The following is a 10,805-nucleotide window of genomic DNA, read 5'->3' as shown; positions in this document are numbered from 1 at the left end:
TACAAATTATATATAGACACGCCTTACTCATTAACATATTTAATCCACTCAAAGCTACGCTTTTCGTGAATTAAATAAGTTAATTCGTAAAAGGCGTGCTATATATATATAACTTATGCAATAGCAGGAAATCTTCAATTGCATAGTATTAATTGTGCTATAGCACAGTATTGCGCATTAGCAAGAAATCTTAAATTGCACAGTATTGCGCAATAGCAAGAAATCTTCTATTTCACACTATTAAATAAGTTAATTCGTAAAAGGCGTGCTATATATATATAACTTATGCAATAGCAGGAAATCTTCAATTGCATAGTATTAATTGTGCTATAGCACAATATTGCACCAAAGCAATAAATCTTCAATTGCACAGTATTGCACAATAGCAAGAAATCTTCAATTGAAAATTAATACAAATATTTCTACCCATTTCAAATTTTTAAAGATCTTTCACCACATTTATTTTTTGTTAGAAACCTATATGATTTCAAAAATTTGATCACAATCCAAATTCAGACAGTATCAAGCTTTAATGTTGTGTCCAAACTTGCACCAACTGTTTAGGGTTCGACTACTGGGGTCGTATCGGGCTGTGCTCAGCGAAGCATTTTATTGTAACGTATTGTTGTCTATTAATTAACAAGGATAACTAAGATCATTTTACTTTTCTGTATTTTCAGACAAAACGACAAAAAAAGCAAGAAAATGATTGGTATACTATGTATGGTGAGAGAGCTCGTCGACTTAGTAGGTCTGTGTCCGTATGGTCCCTCGGTTAGACCATGTGTTGAGCCAGAGAGTAGTTCACCCCAGGTTCAAGGTTTGTGTCGTGATGAGCATGTTCCTTCCCCTGTGGTAGAGTCTCCTGAGCTACCAAGGGCTGCTGACCCCGAGCAGTGTTTGGTGGAAGCACCCCGTGTTGCATTGTTTTCAGCAATGCCATTTGAGGTAGAAGTCATTTCTACTTTGGATGACACTGTTGAAAATGATACAGCGGTGTTTGAGGAGGTAGAGGAACATGAGTTGGTCTTCGACACAGATGATGCTGACCTTTTCTCAACCTGGGAACAGGAGCAGCAGCAGGCTGATGAGTTTTGGGAGGATTTGGAGAGGAGAGTTCTTGAGGTTTCAGAGGAGGTGGAGGCCCTATCCGAGGATTGTGGTGAGGTAAGACACAGGTTGGAGAGTGATGATGAGACTCTGCAGATGTTTGGCGCAAACTTGGAAAGTGAGGGTCGAAATCTGCAGATGCAGTATGTAATCTCCAGGGTTTTACCTTGCTGTGGTCCTTTGGATTTAGAAGAAGGTGTAAGTGATGTGGAGGAGCTGTCTCTAGAGGATGACGAGGTCTTTACTAGTGAGCAGGACAGAGTTGTGATTTGGGACGAGGAAGGCAGAGCAGCTATGAGGAGAGTTTGGTTCAGGAGGCATTTCATGGAGAGTCATGGTCTGAATGGTTTTTGGAGGACTTTTAGAGGGTACAATTTGAGGTGTCGGATGTTTCAGCTTAGTATTGTGTGTCGTTGAGAAGAGTAGGTTCAAATTTGTATTTTTGTTAGTTTTGTCACTTTTGGCCAGTTGCCCCCAAATTACCTGACAAGTAATAAATGAATGACTGATGGTATTGATTGATTGGTTGGTTGATGTTTTAGTGATGATTGTATCTTGAACACTTCATTGACGGTTTGGTCTTTTAATAGGTCATAACAGGTTAGGAATTCTCTGGCAAAAAAGAAAACTATAAAAAGATAGAAGTAAACCTGCCCTTAGTCTTACTCCCTGAGTCCCCCCCCCCCCCCCCCCCCCCCCCTTCTACCCAAGTACTCTACCCTTACTTTCTTTGTATATATATGTATATATGTGTAAATAAAAGCATGATTGTTTAATACAATTTTGAGTTAAGTCAGACATTGTATGTTACCAAAGGTAGATGTATAATGTTGTTGTAGTATGTTATCATCATTAGGATATCAGAGACCTTCATATGTACAGTAATCATAGAAATAGAGTATTAATTTTGTACAGCAAAAACATTCGGAATCACTAGTCATTTCGGTGCGAATTTCGGGATTTCACTTTACCCAAGGTAAAACTTGTAATTATCACATGACAACATCATTGAACTCAACACACCTGACTTTATCAGTAATGCACACCTTCAAATTTGATATGGATCAGACTTTGAAAAAAAAAAACACAGCAGAAATTTGGTACCGATCATCAGTCTTTGTCAGTCAACATTTTTGGGTGTTGTTTCCCTTTTAATGACCTTTTTTTTTACCATATTTTGGACATATACTATTTATAGATACAAAAAACTATGAATTATAAATAGATAGAATAAACTATAAATTATAAATAGATAGAATAAAAACTATATTATAGAGAGATAGAATAAAAACTATATTATAGAGAGATAAAATAAAAACTATATTATAGAGAGATAGAATAAAAACCATATTATAGAGATAGATGGAATAAAAACTATATTATAGAGAGATAGAATAAAAACTATATTATAGAGATAGATAGAATAAAAACTATATTATAGAGAGAGAAAAATTTGAATTATAAAAGAATTTACAAATTATCAGCAAGACGAGATCTGTTTTGTGGGAAAAAAACTATATAGAAGATGTAGTGACAATGTACAACTGAAATGAATGAGTAAATGATTGAGATCAGAAAAGTCTCAAATTGCCAAGGTCTTAGAGATAAGGTTTAGAAAGGTCAGATGTTTATGTTCTACCAGTTATGTTGCCATCTTACAATATCTTTTTCTTTTTGATAAACATGACTTATTTTTATTTGGTTTTTTTCTAAACTATTTTGTAAAATGTAAAATAAAATAACACCTTTCTTAATTAGCTCTTAATGCACCTTACACCTGGAAACCTGGTAAATGAAACTTCTTGTTTAATCATCCCTCCATGTCTAGTACATCAATATAAAACCATTTTATTCACAAAGTATCAAGAACTAACCTGGGTGGGATAACTAACATGATACTTCCTAAATAGGTTGTCTGGAAGATGTGTGAATAAATGAATGAATGAATGAATGAATGAGATAATAATAGAGAGCAGAGAGACAGATATCTTAAGGGTATTGTGTACTGTTCTGTGGAGGGAAGTTATTTAGGAATGTTTATAATTCTAGTAATTTTCAGAACAGTTTGGTATTTCTGAGCTAGGAAAAATTTACTATTTAAAGAAAAATTGGTTAATGTCAAATTTAGAGTCAGATTAGATGTATAACTGTTCCAGTAGATTTTAAAGTCAATATTAATGAATTTATTCAATTTTTGTTTTGTCTTTAGCTTTCATAATTTTTTTTTTTTAATTTTCATAACTTTTTCTTCAGACCAGTTATTTATAGGTTTTTATTTTAGTATAGATGCTGTATTATGAACATCGTTCTGAAGGGCATGACTCTGACCTTGACATCCTTGATCAACCTTGAGGGTCTCCTCTTTGAATATGACCTTAAAAATCATCCCATAGTGCCATATCTATTTACATAGACTTCATGGTAAATTCAAAAAGGGGGAATCTATAAAGCCTGGTTAAGTCAAATGGTCCACTCCATGATGACGACCTGAACAAATTGAAAACCAGTGGTATTTGCCTTACTTGTTTCTTTTTATTGACATAATTGGTTAACATTACAATAATTACGACGGAGGAGCCAAAACTGTGTAAACATACAACACAACTGACTTAAAAATTCACACACTAAAAATTCACACACAAAAAATTCACACACAAAAAATTCACAATCAAAAAATTCACAATCAAAAAATTCACACAAGCAAAGAAATATGACAGTCACCAACAAAAAAAAGTTCTTGGAGTTGACAGTACAGTAAAGTAAAACATAATGACATATACACTGGTAAAAAATCATTTTTCCCTACAGTTGGCGCAGTAGATACCTCTGCTTTATCTGACTGCATGACGTCCATACTTGTTTTATTTAAGAACTTACAATTGTCCAGTGAAGGTTATAGTTGTAGAGGTGTTTAGATCTCTTGTTAGTACAAGTTTCAGTACTTATCTGTCACTAGTAATACTGAGAATAAATGTCACTACAACTGAGCTTTTCCTGCATACGATTGGTTTCCTCACATTACTTGGTATTTTATGCAAAAATCTATACTTTTTTAATATTTTGGTCTGTAGTTTTTTTCCTGAAAGCTGAAAGTAACATTTCATTGAGATATTTTATTGGGACTGATTCAAACACAAAACATTGCAGATTTGTGAAAAAAAAATAACATAAAACTCGTTTTTATTATTTCATGTTTGTTAATTAATATCAAAAGTAACCTGCAATATATTTAATTTTAAATTGAAGTAATGTGTTGGAAAGATGGTCTCTGATAATTTGGTGGTGACAAACATTCTACTTTTATATAAAAAAAAAAAAAAAAAAAAAAAAAATATAAAAAAAAAAAAAAAAAAAAAAAAAAACTGTAATAAATATGTATAATAATTAATAGTTTTTTTTCAGGTATTTTAATCCTTTCTTCAGTTTAATTTCAGAATGTTTCTGATAGACTGGATAGTGGTTGAGAAACACAGAACATCATCAGGATTTTGAATTATATCGTGATGAAGTAATGGATACATTATTTTCATGGGAAGGCGGAATTGAATTATGTCGTGATGAAGTAATGGATACATTATTTTCATGGGAAGGTGGAATTGAATTATATCGTGTAAAGTAATGGATACATTATTTTCATGGGAAGGCGGAATTGAATTATATCGTGATGAAGTAATGGATACATTATTTTCATGGGAAGGCGGAATTGAATTATGTCGTGATGGAAGTAATGGATACATTATTTTCACGGGAACTTTCCTTTTAAATATTTTGAATAAAAACATCAAAATTTATTAAATTTTAAACAAAATCACCAAAATTTATTTAATTTTAACGATAAAAACAAAATTTGTTAGATTTCAAAACAAAATTTGGCAATTTTTAATTTTTTTTTTTATTAAATTTCAAACAAATCACTAAAATTTATTAAAGAAGCATTAAAATATATCCATGTAATTGTTGATAAAGAGTAAAAATGCTTTTTTAAAGACATAACTAAGTAATTATCTTTTTCTGAATTAAAATAAATAACTGTTCATTTTTTCCAAATTTGAATAAATAACCATTCCATTTCCTAAATTTAGATATCAAAATTTAGCTCACAATTAAACTAAATTAGTTTGAAAATTTTAATTTTCAGTGTTTCACTGAGATTTGGACTTCCAACAACTTGAATTTAACAATACTGCATTATTAAAGGGTATGATTGCAACATGAATACATTACTTACTTTTTTTTAAAATGTTTAAAAATTGAACACTAGCAAGTCAGTAGAACATTACCTATAAACTAGACATGAAACCCAATCACAAAACCCAATCACGATACCCAATCACGATACCCAATCACAAAACCCAATCACTATACCCCATCACGATACCTAATCACAATTCCCAATCACAATACCCAATCACAATACCCAATCACGATACCCAATCACAATACCCAAGCACGTTCACTTAGCATGACACCCACAACCATTAACACTGTATGGATAGAATAAAAGGTAAAGTTTATACTGGCTTGCTGATGTTTTCTTCTTCGTTTTTCTTTAATTATCCCCTCGCCCCACATAGCAACAGCTTTATATATAGTTGACCTGGGACTCAGCTTTGGAGCAGGTTGGGTGGAATGATCATGAGGCAACGTCCAGGAACTGGAATTTAAGAGCTCAGAGGTCTTGGAGGAGAAGCCTAGGGGTCTGATGAAAGGGAGAGTGAGACTCCAGGCACTTGTATTTAAGGGCAAGGGGGTAGGGGATAATTAACCCAAAACAAGTCCAGGGACTTATTTTTAAGGTCATGGGGGTCGGGGAGGATTATCCCATGGGGGTCCAAGGACTTGTTTTTAAGGGCTTGGGGGTCAGGGAGGGTTACCCCATGGGAGTCCAGGGACTTTGTTTTTATGGGATTGGGGGTCAGGGAGGATTACCCCATGGGAGTCCAGGATCTTGTTTTTAAGGGATGGGGGTCGGGGAGGGTTACCCCATGGGAGTCCAGGGACTTGTTTTTAAGGGATTGGGGTCAGGGAGGGTTACCCCATGGGAGTCCAGGGACTTGTTTTTAAGGGATGGGGGTCGGGAAGGGTTACCCCATGGGAGTCCAGGGACTTGTTTTAAGGGATTGGGGGTCGGGGAGGGTTACCCCATGGGAGTCCAGAGACTTTTTTTTAAGGGTTTGGGGTCGGGGAGGGTTACCCCATGGGAGTCCAGGGACTTGTTTTTAAGGGTTTTGGGGTCAGGGAGGGTTACCCCATGGGAATCCAGGGACTTGTTTTTAAGGGCTTGGGGTCGGGGAGGGTTAACCCATGAGAGTCCAGTGTATTTAAGGGCTTGGAGGTCAGGGAGGGCTACCCCATGGCCTAGTGTAATAGAGATGAAGTTGCTGGGTAAGGAGGGGAAGTAAGTAATGTGTTGGTGTTGTAATTTCACACTTTCTGATACTGTTTAGTTGCTTTAAAGTTTGTGAAGTACAAATAACCCTGTACTTTTGGATGAAATGCATTATAAATTTCAAAATAATGAACACTTCCCTTTTCTGAATTTAAATAACACTTTCTTTTCTGGATTTTAAATAAATAACGCTTTCTTTTCTGAATTTAAATAAATAACACTTTCTTTTCTGAATTTAAATAAATAACACTTTGTTTTCTGGATTTTAAATAAATAACACTTTATTTTCTGAATTTAAATAAATAACACTTTCTTTTTTGGATTAAAATAAATAACACTTTCTTTTCTGGATTTTAAATAAATAATTCTTTCTTTTCTGAATTTAAATAAATAACACTTTCTTTTCTGGATTAAAATAAATAACACTTTCTTTTCTGGATTTTAAATAAATAATTCCTTTTATAGTTTTTATATAAATAACCATTCCTTTTTCTAAATTTAAATAAATAAACCTTCCTTTTTCAAAATTTAAATAAATAATCCTTCCTTTTTTAAAATTATAAATAGATAAACCTTCATTTTTATTAAATTTGAATAAATAACCATTTCTTTTTTTAAATTTGAATAAATAACCATTTCTTTTTCTAAATTTAAATAAATAACCTTCTTTTTTCTAAATTTGAAATAATGACCCCTTTTTTTTTGTGTGCTGGTGGTGTTACCACAGGTTTGTGTATGCGTCTAGTGTGGTTGGGAGTCATAGACTCTTACACTGCCGCTGGATAGCTTATATTCATAGGTGAAAAGAAAGCTGAGTGTGTAAGTCTTTCCTTCCAGTACATAGCCTCTACACTAACAAGACTTCTACAGTGCCTCCCCGTGACAGCACATGGTAACTAGGATCTAGTGTCCTAGGCTTAACTGTAGAGGATCTCGGAGTAGCAAGGACCCTAGAGATGAAGTGTGTAGGCCGATCGACGTACGAACATCACTAGCACTCATCAACCTTGCCCCAGTTATGGGTTAAATAGCCGGCTGAATGATGGTCATCAGCCTTGAAAGGATGTCTAGGAGAAGAAAACTCTGATATGAAATTTTTGGTAGATTTGACTCGTCAGCCTTGGTCTACAATTGATCTAAAGGAAATAAAGCTTGAGTAAAGATTCTCTGGTTCTCAAGGTTTGGGATTGAGAGATATGCCAACAACCTATCCTTGTAAAAAGGAAGAATGATTATATACCAATTAATCTCCCAGATGAGGAACATCACAACCGGATCTGCATGAAGCTTTAACATTCAAAAGACTAGGTAAATATGCATAAGGTACATATAGTAGATTTCTAGTCATTTCATTTGAGTAGTTATGATTTTGATGTATAAATTCATGTCTGGATATAGTATTACGTAAGTCCACAAGATAATTAACATGGAGCACCAAAAATATTCATTGATATTCTGTTTTAGTGTAGAAAAGGGATAAATTTCTAAGGGAGCAATCTGACACTAACTAGAAAACCAGATTGAGTAAGGGGTCATTCATAATTGTCAACCATTTTCCAAAGTGTACAAAACGTACATTTGGGGGGGGGGGGGGGGGGAGGGGGTTAAAAAAATCAACATTTTTAAAGTACGCTTTTTTTTATTTATCAAATAAAACAGTCAGATATGTTTTAATTTATTTTCAATGCAAATTTCTATATTAAACTAAACTATAATAGACTTGATCTTAATTTTTTTTAAGAATGATTGAATCTTGTCTTGAATTCTGAAAATGGTTGATGTACACTTTTTAAGGGAGGGTAGGGGGGTCTCAAAAAGTGTATGTTTTGTACACTTTGGAAAATGGTTGACAATTATGGATGACCCCTAATATCAACCCAACAAAATGGAGAATTTTAACAATGGTGCTCCTGAAAGAATAGGAAGGGTACACAGTTCCTGCTCCACAGGTCACAACAGTTATGACCAAAATATGTATTACAAATAAGAATTCATAGGTTGAAAAAAAAATCATGCATAAACTAAAAATAAAAAACTATAAAAAATCACGAGAATTAGCCTAGTAAATTAAGAAGTATTATTACGCCATGATAATATACATGTATATTTATTAGATAAAATGTTATGTATAAGTAAGTTATAAGTTATTATTTTTTATAGTGACATGTGTATCATAACATACATCTAAACAATTACATGTATATACATAGCAATTTGATATTTACACCTGGCCCATTGGACCTATATGTCACTTTAGCAATATTGTATCTAATTTATCTGTATTAACTGCTATGATTAGATGTTGATTAATTGACTAAATTCCATATACATGTATAGATATCGAAATAAGATGTGGTATAATTGCCAATGAGACAACTGACTCCACCAGAGACTAAAAGATATATAAGTTAACAACTATTGGTCAACATACGGCCTTCAATAAGTGTTTAAAACTATCACAGTTGATGGATTCAATTTTTTTTCAGTTATCCTGGATATTTTGAAAACACGTAAATGATTTAGTGAAGGAAAATCGAAGGAAAGTAGGATCTGGATGTAAAATAATACCAACTTTAAGGTATGTATGTTGACGGTTACATTAAATCCTTGTTTCAAGATAACATTAAAGATAATGAACGGTTCTAGTTTATTGCTTCTATAATAATACAATACCTAATTACAGATATAAAAATATGAAGATGTGGTATGATTACAATTTTGAAAACTCTCCACAAGAAACCAAATGACATATAAATTAACAGCTATAGGTCACAATTCTGCCTTCAAAAATGAGTAAAACCCATACCACATAGTCAGATATAAATGGGCCAAAAAATGAAAATTGTAAAAAAATTCCATCGAGAAAAAAAACTGCCTAATTCATGTCCAAAATAATGAACAAAACAAATATGTAACACAGCAACAAACATTAACCACAGCAACAAACATTAACCACTGAATTACAGGCACATACAGAGTGTGGCAGGGTTAAACTAGTTTGAACGCATATTGTCCTTATCCATCAAATCTTTGGTTAAATGAAAATTTTTAATCCATGGTGCCTGAAAAAATTGACATGTTTATTTTAAACAAATCTGAAGTAAAATGTAAGTACAATGGTGGCATTTCATACTTAAGATGTCATAAGATTTAATACAATTCTGAACTGCTTTATATGAAGAATTTCTTTAGCCTCTGTCTCCTGGTTACCCCATATATGGATAAAATGTAAATATCTTCTGACATCAACATTATATATATTATTTTGTGAATTTTAGTTTATGTTTTGAATGAAATTTTATTTTCTATTTGTAGACAAAGCGTGCTTGTTAATTTAGAAATCAACTGAAGCAGAAGAATGGATTCTGTTGATCTGAGGAATTTGGAAACACTTGTTGACAAAAAAAATATGTAGTAATACAATTATGTTTAAAGAGAGAGATAGAAAGAGGGGGGAGAGCCAGTTGTAAAGATTTATTCTTTTAAACCAGATATGTTGATTACATTCAAATTTCATAGGCCTACAGTTCCCCCCTAAATGGTCTTAGTTAATACATGTACTATGTGTTTAATGTAAGACTTTGATGTGACTTGTGAGAACAATCAGCTGCCATTGGTTTAAATCTATTTTTATGCCCTTTCAGTTGGGGGGGGGGGGGGCATATTGTTTTACTCCTGCCCTTGCGCTCTATCATCCTGTTATAGGTATATAGATATAAGAAGATGTGAAATTGGTGACAATGAGACAACTCTCCATCCAATTCACAGCTATTCTAGATAACTACTCCTAGAGTTTAATGAGTTATCTCCCATATTTGTAGGTACTTTTTGTCTCGCCTTGACGGAGTCAAAATGCAAGACATAGGTATGCTAGCTGTTTCCGGCGGCGGCCATGGCGTCAACAATGTATTAGTTTGTGATTAGGTCTAGTTTATGGTGAACCACAAGTGGTATGTCAATCATATTTGGTATGCAGTTGTATAAGCATTGGCACATCTTATTTCCATCGAGATTATTTCGCCCTGCCCCATCAGTCATGGTCTATTGACTTCGAAACTTTTGCTTATTTTACATGTATTAGTTTGTGATTAGGTCATTTTATGGGGAACAACAAGTGGTAGGTCAATGATATTTGGTATGCAGTTGTTTAAACATTGCCATATCTCATTTCTATGGAGATAATTTGGCTCCTCCCCCTTAGTCATGGTCTATTGACTTTGAAAATTTTTCTTAGTTGTCATGTATTAGTTTGTGATTAGGTCAGTTCAAGGGGAACGATTAGTGGTAGGCCAATGTTAATTGGTAA

The 10,805-nt window shown here is 33.5% G+C and overlaps 1 long non-coding RNA gene across 1 annotated transcript; it reads left to right on the top strand.

The window, feature by feature from the left end:
• The first annotated feature begins 7,073 nt into the window (after positions 1-7,073).
• LOC127719398 (uncharacterized) lies at positions 7,074-10,143 on the top strand. The gene is made up of 3 exons (XR_007990285.1): positions 7,074-7,807; positions 8,986-9,077; positions 9,815-10,143. It is a non-coding gene; the product is annotated as an uncharacterized LOC127719398 (long non-coding RNA).
• Positions 10,144-10,805: the final 662 nt, after the last annotated feature.

This window comes from Mytilus californianus, unplaced genomic scaffold, assembly GCF_021869535.1.
Source record: "Mytilus californianus isolate M0D057914Y unplaced genomic scaffold, xbMytCali1.0.p SCAF_11, whole genome shotgun sequence".
NCBI classification, from domain to species: domain Eukaryota; kingdom Metazoa; phylum Mollusca; class Bivalvia; order Mytilida; family Mytilidae; genus Mytilus; species Mytilus californianus.
The sequence above is the reverse complement of the archived record's forward strand: the minus strand, read 5'-3'. Positions and strand labels throughout refer to the sequence as shown.